The sequence below is a fragment of the Mandrillus leucophaeus genome, unplaced genomic scaffold, assembly GCF_000951045.1.
Source record: "Mandrillus leucophaeus isolate KB7577 unplaced genomic scaffold, Mleu.le_1.0 Scaffold1206, whole genome shotgun sequence".
Taxonomy (NCBI): Eukaryota; Metazoa; Chordata; class Mammalia; order Primates; family Cercopithecidae; genus Mandrillus; species Mandrillus leucophaeus.
Window position 1 is genome coordinate 43,110 of NW_012100388.1, and position 18,487 is coordinate 61,596.

Genomic DNA, 18,487 nt, shown 5'->3' on the forward strand with positions numbered 1-18,487 from the left:
TCAAGTTGTCAGCTCCCTTTCCCTCAGGACTCTGACCTCCTATACTAATACCCGTTGGCAAAGACCATATATGGTTAATATTTACCCAGCACTGTATGTGTTGGGCACTTAAAAGTGTTATACAGGCATTACCTCATTTTGTCTCATAACCACTCTATTCAGTAGATGTCTTTTAGATAGCTGAAGAGAGGCTCGGAAAGGTTAAGAAAATTGCCTAGACAGTAATGGCTGAGCCAGGACTCACCGTATCTTTGCCTCCATGAGTACTGCTTATCAGCCCTGCTTAGCTCACAGATCCCTGTTAAACTACGAAGGTTCTGCCGCTTCCTGCAGGAGGATGATAGGATTCCATATCCATAGATCAGTCAACCAATTCTTTTGCTCACCAAGCCTGGTCTAGGCATCAGCTATACCAATGGAAGATATTGGTACTGCCTTCATGGAACACCTGCTGCCAGAAGCAGTAGAGTCAACCAGATTCTGGCAACCGGCCTTGATAACCTATTTTCCATAGTAAACGACAAATGGAGAAAATTCATCATTTTCTGTTCTTTGTAATACTGTATTCTAAGTGTGTTATAGAAATGAAGATGTTTTGACCTTGCTGATCCAGAGGATATTTTGAGCACACTGTTTTGAACCTGACAATCTGCTCTTTACTTAGCCAACAATGCAAAGTGGTCAGAATTGTAGGGAAGAATTGATTAGCTATATGATAGATCACTCCTGGACAACAGAACAACTGTGGAATATTTGAGAGGATTTGCTTATAATTCACTCATGAATTTACTAAGAAATACAAATTAGTCACATTTTATGCATTATTATGGGACAAATAAAATTAGCAGTGGTTGAAACTATTTCTGGGAAGTTTGATCTAGGAAAATTGGGATTTGGTAGACAATGATGAAAGTGACAGAGGAATAATAAAGTAAGTTTTATGTGGACAAAAGATGAATGCCGAATCAAATATTTAGACGTGTATGTACACAAAGATGATTTCTGATAAAAATTAAAATACAATTTAAAAGTAGGAAGTCGTATAAACCTCTTTCACATGCTTTCTCTGGCTCAGAGGGCTATGCTGTGGGCATCTATCTTTCAGTCCAGATGACAGAGCGAAAGCAAACAAAAATCTGTTAAGGCAAAAACCATTACTACTTATTCCTTCGCTTTCCCTCCCGTTTGATAGCCTCAGGTAAGAAAGTATTTTCCACTTTCTTCTCCAAGTACAACATCCTTTTGCCAGACAAAATTTCCTTTTCCTTCCAAAACACTAGTATTAATAACATATGTAGTCAGGCCCACGACACACTAAACGACAAAGGCAGAACTGGGGAAGTCTTCGGTTCCAAGCCTGGTGGGTCCTCGCCTGGGCACAGCGAAGGGGTGGAAGCACAGAAGTGTCGCGCAGCCGCACCCGCAGCAGCCGGCCCCCAGCGCGCTGTGGCCACCCGGGGAACGCCTCCACCCAACCCGGCCGGACACGTGACTCCCGCGTCACGTGACCTGCCAGTCGGTGTCCTCACGCGGAGGGGCGTAGGGTGTAAACGGGACAGGCGCTGGCGGAGGTTCGGCCCTGCTACGTCCGCCTCCCGGGCATGCTGGAGGAGGGCCGGGGCGGTTTCGCCGCCAGCTCAGAGCCCACCTGAGGTAACTCTTGGGGCTTCTAGGATCCACTCCTCCACGCCGCTCGCAGCCGTCCCTGCTGGCCGCCAATAAGGGCAGCCGAGCCCCCGGCCCGGGCAGGGGGTGTGGCTGCCGGCCGCCCGGTCCGCGACAGGTGGGCCGCCAAGGCCCCGGCCCTGCGCTGCCCCTGGGCTGGGGGCCCGGCGTGGAGCACGCGGAGAGGCAGCGCGACTCGGGGCCGTGGGTCCTTCTGCCCTGGTGCTGGCGTCTGCTCCTGGGGCCGGGCCGAGTCGAACTAGGAACCGCAGAAGCAGTCTGCGCCAAGGGCCCTAGGCCGGACGCCCGGGGTGCCAGGTCTTTTCCCTGACGGGCTGTGAGAGCTTGAGCCCGTCAGCCGTCGTCCTTGGCCTGAGTTTGCACATCTGTAAAATGGAAGCTCGGACTAGTAATCCGTGAGGACCTTCCACGTCTGACGTGTGATCTTGAGAGACCTGCGTACATTCGGGGTGCCAGAAGGAAATCATAGGTAGCTATTTTGTCCTTTAGTTGCTAACTTTTCGTTGATCTTTAAATCTGTTTTCATCTTAAATGATTCGGATTCCTGTTCACCTGGCTGAAGTTTTTAATAGAAAACTTACTGGGTGGGGGTTATAATGGTTTATGTTACAGTTTTCATGTTTCTTTAATGCAACAAAACCTTTTTTTTCTTAAAATCTATTTGGAAGCCCAGATTGTAAAAATAAATGGAACCCTTTTCTGCCTCATTATCACTATTCTCACGACCCACCCCCGCGCTAACTACCCTTAAGGACCCATGGAAGTCATAGGTTGAGGAGCTCCGTATGGAGTTGAGGAAATGTTTTGTGTATTTTTTAATTTGATAGGATCTGGAAAATGAATTCTTTGCATATGTGGAGTTTTCTGTTATCTTTCTCCTTATTTTGTTCGATTGCATGCTATGTAATTACAGAGACAATTAGCATAACCCTCACATACCATACTTCGGGGCCTTTTTTGGCCCCGAAATTTCTAATAAAGACGTTTCTCCTTCCATCTTTTCTTGCATCCCAGTCCCTGGGGAAGTAAGTGTATGTTTATAATAGTGAGACTTCATGCCTCATTGCTAGATACAGAATGGGAATGGAAGACTTTTGAGACCAACCGGATAGGTTAGGACATCAGAAAAACATGAAAACTCTAAAAAATATGAAAACTGAAGGAGTATATGAACTCAAGTCGTTGAGAGTCATGGAATAATGTGAACATGCCCTCGTGTGAAATCTTGAGACCCTGGAGCAAGAGAATTTTGGATTTTGAGAAAATTGAGTTTAAGAGAAAAAGATGTTCTGTTTCTTATGGTAAGTGAACATGTAAACAGTATGAGGTGGTAGTGTGTAGACAAAATTTTCAGGATTTTTTTTTTTTTTTTAAAGAGCAACACATAGTTTCCTAATGGATTTTGGAGACTATGGTTTTAAGAGATGTACTGAAACTTGAAGTTTAATGTTAAAAGAGGGAAACGATACCCTTTTACAGCTTGTCTGCTTATTGCTTCTGTGAGTTGAGCAAGAATTGGAAGTGGAATGGACTATAAGTGATACCCAAGGTGACCTAGTGGAAAGGTTTTCTTTTTTCAAAGCCAACTTACTTCCCTGATCTTTGGCTTAAGCTTAAGCAAGTCATTTCCTTTCTTTGGTTCTTAGTTTCTGCTGCAAAATGAGGAAATTGGATTGATTACTATTCTACCTTTTGGCTCCAGCTAGGTTTGCCAGATGAAACACAGTATGCCTAGTTGATACGAATTTCAGATAAAGTGAATACATTTTTACTATAAATACTACATGGGGGCATATTTGTACTAAAAAAATGATTCGTTGTTTGTCTGAAATTAAAGTTTAACTGGGCTTGCTGTATTTATATTTGCTAAATCTGGCAGCCTTAGCTCCAACATTTTTGTTTCCTTTAAATTAGTGCCAGCTCAAAGCAGAGCTGGGAATGAATTGATTTAAGCAGCCAGGAAACGCTAATTGTTGTCAGTAGTAGCGTCTGGTTCTGGAGGAATGTCGTTGATTCATTTGTGGTTTGTTTCTTTTTCCCTTATGTAGCAGTTCCATTTCTACCATAATCACATAATGTTTAGGTTTATACCTTTGGTGTAAGTAGTTTAAAATGTCTGAAAGCAAGTTAAAAATATTGCTGAAATTTCTAAAAGTGGCTTCATTTTTTTGAGCCTTGAAATGGTATGTGCTTCCCCCCGCCCCCCCACCCCGCCCCGTAAAAGATGCTTTACAACCCTACCTGTTCCCCAGGTTTGTGGTTGATTACAAGACATTTTCTAAAGCCGTGGACTGTTCTGATGCCAAGTAATCAGGAAGTTCTTCTTATGCCTTCTAATTTTGTCCCCTGTGAATATGGAGTATGGAAAATTATCAGTATATACAGTATAAACATTTTATATTTTATCTGACGGTTGTCAGCTTTGTCTTTGCTGTATTGAAGGATTTTCAATTTTGAAATTCTTTTTCAAGAAGTGTAATTTTAAACTTTTCATTTTTTTTTTAATAACTAGACCAGATCCAATTTCTTAACTCACTTGGAAATGCCTGAATTTTCCAATTCATTTATTCAATCAATAGTCAATAAAAAATTTGCTTTTGGAGAGTCAGTTTGATGATGTGACCAGTGTTCTAGTTCTCCAGGTGTTTATTTCTGATAGAGGAGTTAAAACATGTAATCTGAGGATAATATGATGAAGGCTTTGAAGAGGTACAAGTGCTATGGAAATTGAGAGGAAGGATGTGTGCTCTTCAGATTGATATATTGAAGAGAAAAACTCTGGAAGAGGTAGAAGTGGATTCAGGACCTGGGGGTAAAGGTGGGATCAGAAAGACAGAGGTGAACACAACGGCGGAAAAAAGCGGAATAAGGGCAGGGAATCTGTCTTCTCAGTTCTACAAAACATACGCTTTGTTGGATTTAAAATACTTTACAATATTGTGTATGTGTGGTTTTTGGTTCACTGTGATGTTCTCATCTGCTTTATATTTGCTTTGAACTGCTTTGGTGTCTTTCTGTATTAAAAAGACCTTCAGTTGTCAGTGAAGCTCTTTGAAAAAGTGTTTATTAAATGTGTCACGTGTATAAAAGTATGTATTGAAAAAATAGAACATTACCAATAGCCTTGAAACCTCCTGTGTACTTCTTCCTTCCTCTCAAAAGTAACCAGCATGCTGAATTCTGTGTCTATCATTTCTTTACTTTCTTTTTTTTTTTTTTTTTTGAGACAGAGTTTTGCTCTGTCACTCAGGCTGGATGGAGTACAGTGACGCCCTCTTGGCTCATTGCAACTCTGCCTCTTGGGTTGAAGCGATTCTCCTGCCTCAGCCTCCCGAGTAGCTGGGACTATGGGCATGTGCCACCATGCCCTATTAATTTTTGTATTTCTGTAGAGATAGGCTTTCACCATGTTGGCCAGAATGGTCTCAAACTCCTGACCTCAAGTGATCTGCCTGCCTCAGCCTCCCAAAGTGCTGGGATTGCAGGTGTGAGCCACTGCACCTGGCCTGCTTTCTTGATAATGTTATTTTACTTTATACATGTATATCCCCCCAAAATAGTTTGCTTATGCGTATTTTTAAACTTTATATAAATGGCATCATGCTATATGGATTTTTTTTCCTGCAACTTTTAAAATTAGTTACTAAGTTTCATCCATGTTTTTCTTCAAAGGTAAGAATTTCTCTGGAATATACGTCTAGGATTGGAGTTGTTGTTTGTCACGTGTGTACACCAGTAACTTTACTAAATACAAATTGCTTTCCAATGTAGTTGTACTGTTTTACTGTCCTATAAGCAGTGTGAGAGTTCCTGTTTTTATCCTGTCTACGTGCTCCCCAGTGTTTGGTATGAGAAACCGTGTATCTATTAAAGGTCTAGTATCCAGAGTATTTAAGGAACTCTTATACTTCAGTCATAAAAGGAAAAATAACTAAAAAAAATGGACAAAGGATTTGAGTAGACAGTTTTTCAGACAAGACATACAAATAGCCAGTAAGCACATGAAAAGATGTTTTACATCATTAGTCACCATGTAAATGGAAATCAGAACCACAGTAAAATACCATGTCACACCAACTAAGTAACTAAGACGGTTACTAAGTGACCGTCTAAGTAACCATCTTAGTAAACTAAGATGGCTATGTATAATAAAAAAGACAGGTAATAATAAGTGTTGGTGACGTGGAGAAATTGGAATCTACATGTTGGAATGTAAAGTGGAGCAACTGCTTTGAGAAACAGTCTGGCAGTTCTTGAAATGGCTAAATATGGGATAAGGCATGACAAAGCAGTTCCACTCCTAGGTATATACCCAAGAGAAATGAAAACATATCTATGCAAAAATTTGTATGTACATGTTCACAGTAGCAGTAGCCATAGTAGCCAAAATGTTGAAACAACTCAAACATACATCAACTGATGAATGGTTTAAATAATGTGGTTTATCCATGTAGTGGACTATTATTCAGGAATAAAAAGGAATTAAATACTGACTCATGCTACAAATGGATGAACTTTGAAAACTTTCTAAGTGATAAAGTCACAAAAGGCCACAAATTGTGTGATTACAGGTATATGGAATGTCCAGAATACAAATATAGACTCAGATAATAGAGTACTGGTTGCCTAGAACTGATGTTGGGGTAGGGGTTGGGGAAAAATGGGTTTGACTGCTAAAGAGGACTGAGTTTCTTTTTGGGGTGATGAAAACATTCTAAAATTGATTATGGTGATGGTTGTACAATTCTGTGCATTTGCTAAAAGTTACTGAATTGCACACCTGCAAAAAAGCCATTGATGGAAAGAAGGAAATTTTTTTAACAAAGATGCCATGTTTTATGCCTCCTGGAGAATCCCAGGTGGTAGGGACTGAGACTTGCCTATAGCCATGTGAGTGAGATGGAAAGCATATCCTTTTCATACATAGAGGCCTTCAGAGGATCCCACAGCTTGGCCAGCAGCTTGAGTGCAACCCCCTGATAGACTTTGACCCAGAAGTACCCAGCTAAGCTGTGCCTAGATTTCTGGCCTGTGGTAACTGTGAATAAATGTCCATTGTTTTAAACTACTGAGTTTTGGGGTAACTTGTATGCAGTATTAAATCACTCATACATAAGTAGCAGCATTGCAATATGTTTTTTTTTAAATTTTAGTTTTCTGGAAAACTGTGGTGGCTAAATTACTAAATTATAGTATAATGGGTTCTTTTTTTTTTTTTGAAACAGTCTCGCTCTGTGGTCCATGCTGGAGTGCAGTGGTGCGATCTCGGCTCACTGCAAGCTCCACCTCCTGTGTTCACGCCATTCTTCTGCCTCAGCCTTCCGAGTAGCCTTCTACAGGTGCCTGCCACCGTGCCCTGCTAATTTTTTGTATTTTTAGTAGAGACGGGGTTTCACTGTGTTAGCCAGGATGGTCTCAATCTTTTGACCTCGTGATCCACCTGCCTCGGCCTACCAAAGTGCTGGGATTACAGGCGTGAGCCACCGCGCCCGGCCTATAATGGATTCTTTCGTTCCTTATTTTGTTAACCACAATTCATAACCAATAGGCAATGATACACACATTTATTGAGATATCGTGTAAATTATTGGGGATAAATTATACTTAAAATGGCTAAAATTCCTTTTATTACAATTTTGAAAGTGTGTTATCTCTGTGTAATACATTACAAGTCTTTATCAACCAAAACAGGCAATTTTAAGACAATATAGCAGTACATAACATTTCATATATTGTCATGGTTTTCTGGTAACTGTTTTATATTTAAAACTTATAAGTGGTATTAATATGTTGGGAGATTTACTTATGACTTCAGAAAAGGCACTCAAAAAAGAATCATCGAGGCAAGACTACAGTCTCATAGAAGCCAACCCATTCTTGTAGGAACTATATGAAAGGAGGTTAAAAAGATTTTTGTTCTTTTCCTTTGAATATTTCTGTTCTTCAGTTGAAGAAATGTTGTATGACCATATGGATAAGGAAAGCATTTCGAAATTTCATTTAAGAAATGAAGAGATGTGGCCGGGCGCGGTGGCTCAAGCCTGTAATCCCAGCACTTTGGGAGGCCGAGACGGGCGGATCACGAGGTCAGGAGATCGAGACCATCCTGGCTAACACGGTGAAACCCCGTCTCTACTAAAAAATACAAAAAACTAGCCGGGCGCGGTGGCGGGCGCCTGTAGTCCCAGCTACTCAGGAGGCTGAGGCAGGAGAATTGAGGCAGCAGTTGCAGTGAGCCAAGATTGTGCCATTGCACTCCAGCCGGGGAAAAAAGGGGGGCCCTTTTAAAAAAAAAAAAAAAAAAAAAGAAATGAAGAGATGTTTTCAAAGTTTGTAAGGATTTTCTCCTTTTTTTCTTACCTTTGACAAAATGAAAAAAATATATTTATTAGCATGTAAGGATAGCTGAAATGTTATGTGAAAAAAAGCCTGCTGAATTTTCTCCTGTGTTTTATTCTAGAGGTTTTATAGTTTTAGCTCCAAAATTAAGGTTCATGATCAATTTTTAGGGGTTGATAGAGTGTTTGGTATGAGCTGTGGTTCTAGGTTCTTTATTTTCCTTTATGAATAAACAATTTTTTAATTTTAATTTTAGTTTTATTTTTTTGCCTGAGGAGGCCTTGGGCTCAAGCTAGCTGGTCTAATATACATTTTTAAATATCATTTGTTGAAAAGGTAATTCTTTCCCTATTGAGTTTCTTCCCCTTTCTCTATCCTTTGCCCATTGAGTTCTGTTGGCATTTTTGTTGAAAGTAAACTGGTGATGTATGTGTGGATCTGCTTTTGGACTCTCTCCTGTTGCTTTTGCTGTCTGTTCTTATGTCGGTACCACATTGTCTTTATTTCTATAACTTTATGTAAAGGTTGAAATTGGTTAGTATAAATCCTCCAATTTTGTTCTTTATTTTCAAAAATTTTCTGGGTATTCTAGGTCCTTTGTGTTTTCAAAAGTATTTTAAAATCAGCTTGTTAGTTTAAAAAAAAAAAAAAAGAACAACTTGGGGTTTCAATTGGGATTGCCTTAACTCTGTAGATCAGTTTATGGAGAATTACTATTTTAATGTCATTGAACCTTCCACTACATGAACATGTTATAGCTCTCCATTTATTTAGTTCTTTAATATCTTGCAACATCTTTTTTAGTTTTGCAGTGTACAGGTCCTGTGCATATTTTGTTGAATTTATATCTTAATATCTTACATTTTTAATGCCATTGTAAATGGGATTAAAAAATCATTTCTCAAGTATTCCTTGCTAATATGTAAAAATACAGCTGTCTTTGTATATTGTCTTTGTGTCTTGTAGCCTTTCTAAATCCACTTACTAGTTCTGGTAGTCTTTTGGTTGGATTTTCTCCACATACAGTCATTGAATAAAGACAGTTTTACATTTTCCTTTCTAATCATGTGCTTTCTGTTTCTTTTTTTGCCTTATTACACTTGTGAGGACCTCAAGTCCAACATTATGATAGAAGTGGTGAGAGCAGATATCCATGTTTTGTGGTCAATTTGAGGGAGAAACCGTTTAGTCTTATATATGGTACAAAAAGCACTAACTACAACATTTTAAAAATGTTAAATTGGACTCAATAAAATTAAATTTTTATTGACTCAATAAAATTAAAATTTTATTACTCAATAAAATTAAATCTCCTGCACTTTAGGAGACATTGTTAAGGAAAGGAAACAGTATACTATAGACTGGGAGCAAATGTTGACAATTTATATATCTGACAAAGAACTTTTACCCAGCATTATATAAAAAACTTCAATAAATTAGTAAGAAGTTAGAGAGCTCAAATGGCAAAATTGGTAAAAAAAAAAAAAATTGTGGAACAACTTATCAAAAGAAGGTATTTGAAATTCTAGTAGACATATTAAAAATTCTCAACATATTTAGTTATTAAAGGAAATTATAATTATGAACAACTTTTTGCCTACAAGAATTGTCAAAATGAAAAAGACTACAATACCAAGCGTTGGTGAGGACGTAGAGCAATCAGAATTTTACATAAATTGCTGATAGGAGTGTACAGGCACTTTGGAAAACTGTTTAACAGTTTCCTATTAACTTAAACTTGCACTTACTGTATGACCTAGACATTACACCCCTGGGTATAAAATAAAACCTTAAATTCACAAATGACTTGTACAACAATACTCAGTGCTCAACACTGGAAATGGTATAGTCTATCAACAAGTCTGCAATGGACTATTACTCAGGAGAAAAAAGGAATGAATTGCACAGTGTCACTCTATGAAATTAAAAACATTATATTGAGCAAAAGAAGCCAGACAAAAGACTACATTCTGTATGATTTGATTCATATGTAATTCTAGAACCACCAAAACATTAAGAAAGCAGATTAGTGGTTGCCTGAGGTTATAGGTAGGGGTGGGGATTGACTGCAGAGGAGCAGAAGAGAACTTTCTATGGTGATGGAATTACTCTGTATTTTGATTGGGTGGTGGTTATACTAAATATACACTTTTTATACACTTTTGTCAGAACTTAACATTGTACTTAAGATGGGTGCATTTTATTTTATGTAAATTATGTCTTAATATAGTTGTTTTTCAAAAGGGTCTAAACATAGACAGAACATATACCTATGTATATATATATACTGAGATTTTATGTAAAATATTTAAATGTATGTATACTCATAGGAAATGCCTAAAAGGATGTTAAGCAAATTGTTACTGATTATGTCTAGGTGGTGAGAATTTTAGGTGATTAAAAAAAATGATTGGACTTTTTATATTATTTGAATTAGTCCTTTCAATGAACACATCTTTGCAAAAGAAAAGAAAAAAGTTTTTTTTGTTATATAGAAGTTTGATTATCTAGATTTTTTTTTCAAATATTGAGTAGATGTTACAATATTTATAAATTTTGTATAGAATGTAAGTGCTGTTATTTTGTGTTTTTTTAAATTTTTTTTTTTTTTTTTTGAGACGGAGTCTTGCTCTGTCACCCAGGCTGGAGTGCAGTGGCGCCATCTCTGCTCACTGCAAGCTCCACCTCCAGGGTTCACGCCATTCTCCTGCCTCAGCCTCCTGAGTAGCTAGGACTACAGGCACCCGCCACCATGCCCGGCTAATTTTTTGTATGTTTAGTAGAGACGAGGTTTCACCGTGTTAGCCAGGATGGTCTCGATTCGCTGACCTTGTGATACATCTGCCTCGGCCTCCCAAAGTGCTGGGATTACAGGCGTGAGCCACCACGCCTGGCCAAGTGCTGTTACTTTGTAATCACCAGTTAGGAACAATCTACATTACTTTTGATGCCCTTGGTCTCTCTTCTCTGATCCCATTCTGTTATGTCCCCAGAGACATAACTGCTACCCTGAATTTTGTTTTTATTGTTTAATTGCTATAGTTTTATCACATTTGTATCTTGAAGATGTGTTGTTTTGCCCTGCATGCGTTGAACTTTATAACTAGAATTGTATTGTGTGTGTACTTTCATTTGCTTTTTTATTCAGTATAATGTGAGATTTGAGACTCATTCGTATTTTTGTATGGCTGTAGTTCATTGGTATCTCCTTGTCTTACTGTGTTACATTATGAATATTCCACAATTAGTCCTTTGTAGTATTGATGAATGACTGGATTGTCAATTTTTTTAAAATCTGTCATGAGCAATGGTGATGTGAACATTGTGCATGTCTTTTTGTGCTCTTGGGTAAGAGTTTCTCTTCGCGTATGGTCAGGTGTATAGTTGCTGGGTTGTAGGATAATACATTTCTTCAACTTTTCTAGAAGTGGTAGTTTTCTGTTGCTATATAACAAATTACCACAAACTTAGAGGCTTAAAACAACACACATTTTAAAATCTCATGGTCCTATAGGTCAAAAGTGCAGTAGGCTTGGCTGGGTTATCTGCTATGGATTTTATGAGGCTGAAATCAAGTTGTCAGTAGGGCTGCATTCTTTTCTACAGGCTCTGAAGAGAAATCAACTCCCACACTTATTTGGGTTGTTGGTAGAATTCAGTTCATATGGTTGTAGGACTAAGGTCCATGTGTCCTTGCTGGATGTCAGCTGGTGGTCATTCTCAGCTTCTACAGGCCACACGTTCCTTGCCTTGTGACCCTCTTTCTTTCTTCGTCTTCTAAGCTGGCAGTAGGAGGTTGAATCTCTCTCATGCTTTGAATCTCTCTAATATTTTTTTCCTTTTCTAGATGGAGACCATTCTCTACTTTTAAGGACTCATATGATTTGATTGGGTCCACTGGGATAATCTAGATTACTCTTTCTATTTTATCTCCATGGTCGTTTCACAGCTATACTCAAATTAGTATTTGAATAACCAGGGGCAGGAATCTTGGGGGACTATCTTTAGATTTCTGACTACCACTCTATATAATATGTTGTTTTCCGCAGTGGTGGTGCCAGTATACATTTACCTTAGCAGACATTGGAGTTCTTGTTCTGTGTCGTTAATATTGTCACTCAATATTGTCAGATATTTAGGCTGAGAAGTGGTATCTCATGGTGTTTTTAATCTATGGGTCCATATTTATAAGTAAAGACAGTTTTTTTTGTTGCTTTTTAAAAAGTTTTACATAAATAATTTTATTCTGTATGTACTCTCTAACATATGAGGTTTTCCCTCAGATTTGTGCTTTTGTGGTTTGAGTTTTAATAACTACTGTATGGTGTTTTATTGTATGAATAGATCACAATTGGTTCATTCTTTCATTGATGAAAATTTAGATTGTTTCTTAGTTCTCCTTGTGAATGTGTGAGAGAATTTCTTGAAGATATATATAAAGACTGCATATATATTGGTAAAATCTAGAAGTGAAAATCATGTGCATCTTCCCTGTTTTACTGTATAGAGAGACTTACAAAAAGTAGATTCTTTCCTTCCCTCCATTCTTTTTTGCTTTCTTTTGTTACTACTTTTATCCAATCTGACAAGCAAATGTCTTTATTGTCTTTAAAGGAGCTTACACAGGTAATATTACAATGCTAAAAAATTCAAATACTGTAAGTACATAAAGAAAAAGTCTCATCTAGTTATACTGGGTATTTTAATAAAAGTGGGATCATACTACATATATTTTGAAGTATGCTTTTTCACCTAGATCAGTACATACAGATCTGCATTCTCCCTTTTAATAATTATGTAGTATTCCTTTGCCGGTTGACTTTTGTTTACTATTCTATACTTAGTACCTAGCAATCAATAAATTTTTGTGGGATGAATGAAGAATATACGGGTACATATATTTGTGAATTATTCAACCCTTCCCCTGTTAGCGGATATTTAGTGTGCTCTGATTTGTATTTTTTAAAACGGTGTTACAGTGATCATTCTTGTATATATGTTTTTGAACATTTATGGATGTATTCTTACAGTCTAGAGCCCTAGAAGTGGAATTGCCTGGTCAAAGGGGATTTAAATTGGATAGTTGGTTGTCCCATTTTCATTTCAATCTGTACTCCGACTAATGGTGTTTTGGTGCTCTTTCCCCTGTTCACCTGCCTACAACATTATCTATTACCAATCCCTTATTTTTCTGTATCTTAAAATTAATGTTGAAATTTTTATCAAAATAATACTTGGACACTTTAAAAATAGGGAGCATAAAGTCTTACAATGAAAAATAGAGGCAAACTTTTCTTGTTACAGTACCTATTTTTAATATTTCTAAACATGTTATTCCACTGTTATTTATTTATCCACTTTAAATGTTATGCATTGCCTTCTTATTTTGATAGTTGAGGATTTGGACATCTTAAACTCCTCATTTGCCTTTTCCCACTCTGACTATGGTTACATCCCTATTTTTAGTGAAATCAATAAGAAATATTTAGTGACAACTATTCATCTGCAAATCAGGTAGTAGTCTGTGACTACATTTCCTTTCTTATGTAATTTTTAAGTTAAATTACCTAGTTTTTTTCACCTGCATCACTTTTTAATACAGATTCTTGCTAGATGGATCATCTTTTCTCTCAGTCTGTATATTTTCATAAAACAAAAACTGTCAGTCCTTTCACATAACATCTGTACAACTTGGTGTACAGTTCTGAGGGGCGAAAGAGTTAGGAAACTTGAATTCTGCTCCTGACTTTTCTGAATAGCTTGACCTCTGACAAGCAGCCTTGCTTCTCTCTGCCTTGTTTACTCATTTTTAAAAATGGAATTAGGTTTTGCCTAATTCCTCTCAGTTTTGCCATTCTGGTTTTTTTGGTCTCCTGTTGAATCTTAATTGTATCACTTAAATAGCTAACTGTAACAGCTTGTGGGGAGAGTGCATTTTATAACTTGGAGAAGAAAAAGACTTGGGTGAGAAAGACAAGATAATATGGAAACTTGAAGGGCTGCTGTATAGAGAATAATTAGGCTCGTTTCACGTGATTCAAAACTAATACCTGTAGTTGAACGGGAGGTTCTCTTGATTCAGCGTAATAGACACACTCTTAACAGTTAATTCCTGTCCAACATTGAAGTGGGCCACCCTAAGTGATGGGTATTTCCTGACACTGAAAGGACAGAGGTCAAGGTAGATAGGCAAAATGATGCTTTAGAGACAGGTTGAAGTTATTTAAGCCCCAGCCAGCCAGGGATACTACCAGATGACTTCTCTAACCTTCTGGCCTCCCACAGGTGGAAATCAATGGCATAAGGTTGTTAAAATAATTTTAAAAAACCTATTATGGCTTGACTCATTGGTCATGACTTTAACCAAATTTTAATAATGATGATTCATACACTTTAAAAAAAAATTTGCATTTTTTTTTTTTTGGTTGAAATGCCTAAGTAGTGTTCTTAGTTTTGAAATGTTACTCTTCTAAGTCTTGTGGAGTTCTTGATGATTCATCTGGGAAAGCAGCCCTTTTCTTCTTTTTGAGTGATCTTTGAAAACTTGACACTTTCCCCTTAAACTAAGCTGGGAACTTTGAGTTTGAGTTTTTAGGTCCTGTTGAGATACACAGCTAAATTTGTCATTGACTATGTGTGTTGCTAAGTTTTCTGGAGATGTTTACCAGTCTGGGCAATTTTGATAGTATTATCTTACAGTTTTTGCTGTGAAGCAGTCTTTAAATATAAGATAGTTATAGGAGCAAGCCTTTGGGGGAAAAAAGCATTCTTACTAGTTTTATTAAATTAATTAATTAATTATAATGCCCTCATTCCCAATTCTTGAGGTAGAATTTTGGTCACCTTAGCATCTGAGTGAGGAGGTAATGTGTGTGTTTACATTTCCTGAACTACCTCAGGTCTCCTCTAACCACTGGGTGTCTTGTTCCTGCTGAATTGTACTGTACAGTAGACTCCACTGTACTAGTGAATGCATCAGTCTGTGGTAGGATTTCTTGACCTTAACTCTGTTGAGAGTTGGGGTTGGATAATTCTTTGTTGTGGGGAACTGTTCTTTGTATTGTAGGATGTTTAGTCGCATCCCTGGCCTCTTCCTACTAGGCGCCATTAGCACCCCCACAGTTGTGGCAATTAAAAATATCTCCAAGACACTGGCAAAATCCCCTGGGGTGATAAATTGCTCCTGTTGACAACCACAGACTTACGAATGCCGCTCAGTTGGCCCTCTGCCACGGTTAAGGTCTTCCTACTCTTGTCTGGTTTCTCCATGTTCCCAGCCTTGCTCACAGCCTCCTCTCGCCTGATTGTGCTCTGCTCAGCTAATTAGGCAGAAGTTGCCAAGTAGAAGGTGGAATCAGTGGGGAATAGGGCGGAGCTGGAGTCAGGTATGGCCTTGGGTAGTGGCTGAGCACTGCAGCACACAGATGGGTGTGTGTGAGTGTGTGGTTTTTTTTTTTTTTTTTTTTTTTTTTTTTTTTTTTTGTGGTAGCTAAGATTAGACTGCCAAAGCAAATGTTCTTTGACATGAAAATAAACCGACGACATTACTGGTGGTCCTAGCACACAATACTAATCAGGTATGTGGTATCTTTATATTGTCTCAAGCCTGCCTTGGATTCTGTTGTTAACGAAAGAAAACTCCAAGCATGTTTCCTCCTTAATGTTTTTATTTGAAGGAAGCAGAGAAAAGTGAAACCTGTTCTTGACGAACTTCATGTTCAATATAGTTTCAATTTTCAGGTGACTTAAATAGCTAGATCCATTTTTTACATGTATGAAATGAGGTGGGAGAGTTTGTAAATTTGAAGCAGCAGATGTTTACTGAATGCAGCCAGGTATGATACTATGGCCTCAAGAAATACTTGGAGTGCACAGGGAGTGAGACAGGCACCATCATGTAAGCAGTGGTAGTTCACAAGTGGTGAGGGGTAAGATCTCATAAACTGGAGACTGGGACAAGTGTTCACATTCCCTGCTTATATTCATTTTCAAACAGTCACTGTTTATAATATGTCTGTTCTGAGCTTTATGAATTTTTTTTTTTTTTTTACTTAAGATCATCCTAACTGCCCATTTTGTAAACTTTATTCTCTTAACATTTATTATGTCATATTTTCTGATTTTAAATAACTTTTAATGACTGCATATTGCATTTTGTGGTTATATCCTAAGTGGTTTACTTAATGATTTCTGTATTGTTTAACATGGATTGTTTTAAAGAATTTTGCTATTACAGTTATCATTGATGAATATCCTCAGCATAAATTTTAGTCCACAGTTTAGATTATTTCTTTCAGATAGTGTTATTAACTAGAATGGTGTGGATTTTTTTTTGGGGGGGGGACGGATTCTTGCAGGCTGGAGTGCAGTGGTATGATCTCGGCTCACTGCAACCTCTGCCTCCCGAGTTCAAGCAATTTTCCTGCCTCAGCCTCCCGAGTAGCTGGGATTACAGGTGCCCACCACTGCATCTGGCTAACTTTTGTATTTTTAATAGAGACAGGATTTCACCATCTTGGCCAGGCTGGTCTCGAACTCCTGACCTCAGGTAATCCACCCGCGTCTGCCTCCCAAAGTGTTAGGATTACAGGCGTGAGCTACCATGCCTGGCCTGGTGTGGATATTTTTAAGGCTGTTGATTCATATTGCTGAACTGCTTTCCTAAAGGATTCTAATTAATGCTTCCACTAGCAAGGTGTTGAGTGGCCATTTTAGGGCATCCTTGCCAGTGTTGATATTTTCTAAAAAGAAAACGTCATCCGTTTAACAGGTGGAAAACATCTCATCTTTCATTGACTTTTTGTTTTTGTTTTCCTTTAAAAAGTTCATTAGCTTCTTTTGTGCAATTGACTGTACATATCCTTTTCCTATTAATCTTTTGGAGGTGTTACAGTGTTTTTTAAAAGCAATTTGCTTTATATAGCTTCTTTATATATGAAGGGTAGGGCTTTTTGTCTATCATTTTCGTAAAAAAACAGCTTACCTAGTTTTCCACTTATGTCTTTTGCTTTATGTGTAACTTACAGAAAAAGTACACAGGCCGGGCGCGGTGGCTCACATTTGTAATCCCAGCACTTTGGGAGGCTGAGGCAGGCTGATCACCTGAGGTCAGGGGTTCAAGACCAGCTTGACCAACACAGTGAAACCCCATCTCTACTAAAAATACAAAAATTAGCTGGGCATGGTGGCAGGCTCCTGTAATCCTAGCTAGTCGGGAGGCTGAGGCAGGAGAATCGCTTGAACCCCGTAGGTGGAAGTTGCAGTGAACTGAGATTGCGTGTCTCAAAAAAAAAAAAACCCACAAAGTATATAGGGAATTACTGCATATTATTTACTAAGATTCACCAGTTGTTTGTATTTTACCTTGTTAGCTTTATCACTCTTTCCCCCTTTCTTTATATGCATATATATAAATGTATTTTTTTGTGATTCATTTGAGTTTAAGTTGTATAGGTCCTAAGAACACTTCAACATGTATTTCTAAGAGCCAGGTTATTCTCTTGTGTAACCACAGTAAAATTACCAGTCAAGGAATTTAACAGTTGGTACAGTGTTGTTATTTGATTTATAGTGCAATTTCAATACTATAATGTCCTTTATTGCCCTTTTGTTTTCCATGTCCAGTATCCAGTCCAGAATCACTGTGAAATTAATTGTCATATTTTAGTCTCCTTTAATATGGAGTACTTTGTTAACCTCTCATTGTCATTCTTGACGTTGATCTTTTGGAAGAGTACAGATCAGTTATTTTTTTAGAATGTCCCTCACTTTTTACTTGTCTGAAGTTTCCTCATGGTTAGATTCAGTTCATGCATTTTATGCAAGGATAACAAAAAAGTGATTTTTATTTTTCTCAGTGCAACGTATTAGGAGCAACCTGATGTCAGTTTGTTCCAATATTGCTGATAACATCAAACAGTTGGTTAAGTTGGTATCTGCCAGATTTCTCTACTGCGGTGATACTGTTTTTCTCTTTGAAGTTAATATGTATTGACACTGTGTTAATATCGTGTTCCTCATCAAACTTTCACCCACAAGTTTTAGCCTCCAATGATGACTTTCCAACTGCATGCTTCCTTCTGTAGCTATTGACTGGCATTCTACTGTAAGGAAGACCTTTCCCTCCTCCCTCCATGTCCCATTTATTTATTTGTTCAATTATTTATTTGAATGATTCATATATGTATTTAGTGGTCTGTAATTCATTACTGTGATTATTTTGATACTAAAATCGTCCCAAATTTGGTCTGTGTAAACTCTTTCATACTGGCTTCTGTGTTCTTTTTATATGTCTTCACAATTCTTTGAGTACTTATTTACCTTCTGGTGCAAAAAGATGCTTTGGGCTCATTGTGTGTGACCTACCCCTCAAATCAGCTTTTCTTTTTATTTATTTATTTTTTGAGAAGGAGTCTTGCCCTGTCACCCAGGCTGGAGTGCAGTGGTATGATCTCGGCTCACT

At 37.9% G+C, this 18,487-nt stretch overlaps 1 protein-coding gene across 2 annotated transcripts in view; it reads left to right on the plus strand.

Annotated features, from left to right (window-relative positions):
* The first annotated feature begins 1,789 nt into the window (after positions 1 to 1,789).
* The window catches only part of MARCH8 (membrane-associated ring finger (C3HC4) 8, E3 ubiquitin protein ligase), a 143,569-nt gene continuing 126,871 nt past the window's right edge, over positions 1,790 to 18,487 (plus strand). For both annotated transcript variants that reach the window (XM_011970543.1, XM_011970553.1), the window contains exon 1: positions 1,790 to 2,155. The gene's annotated coding sequence lies outside the window, so the exon portion shown is untranslated. The remainder of the gene's footprint in view (positions 2,156 to 18,487) is intronic.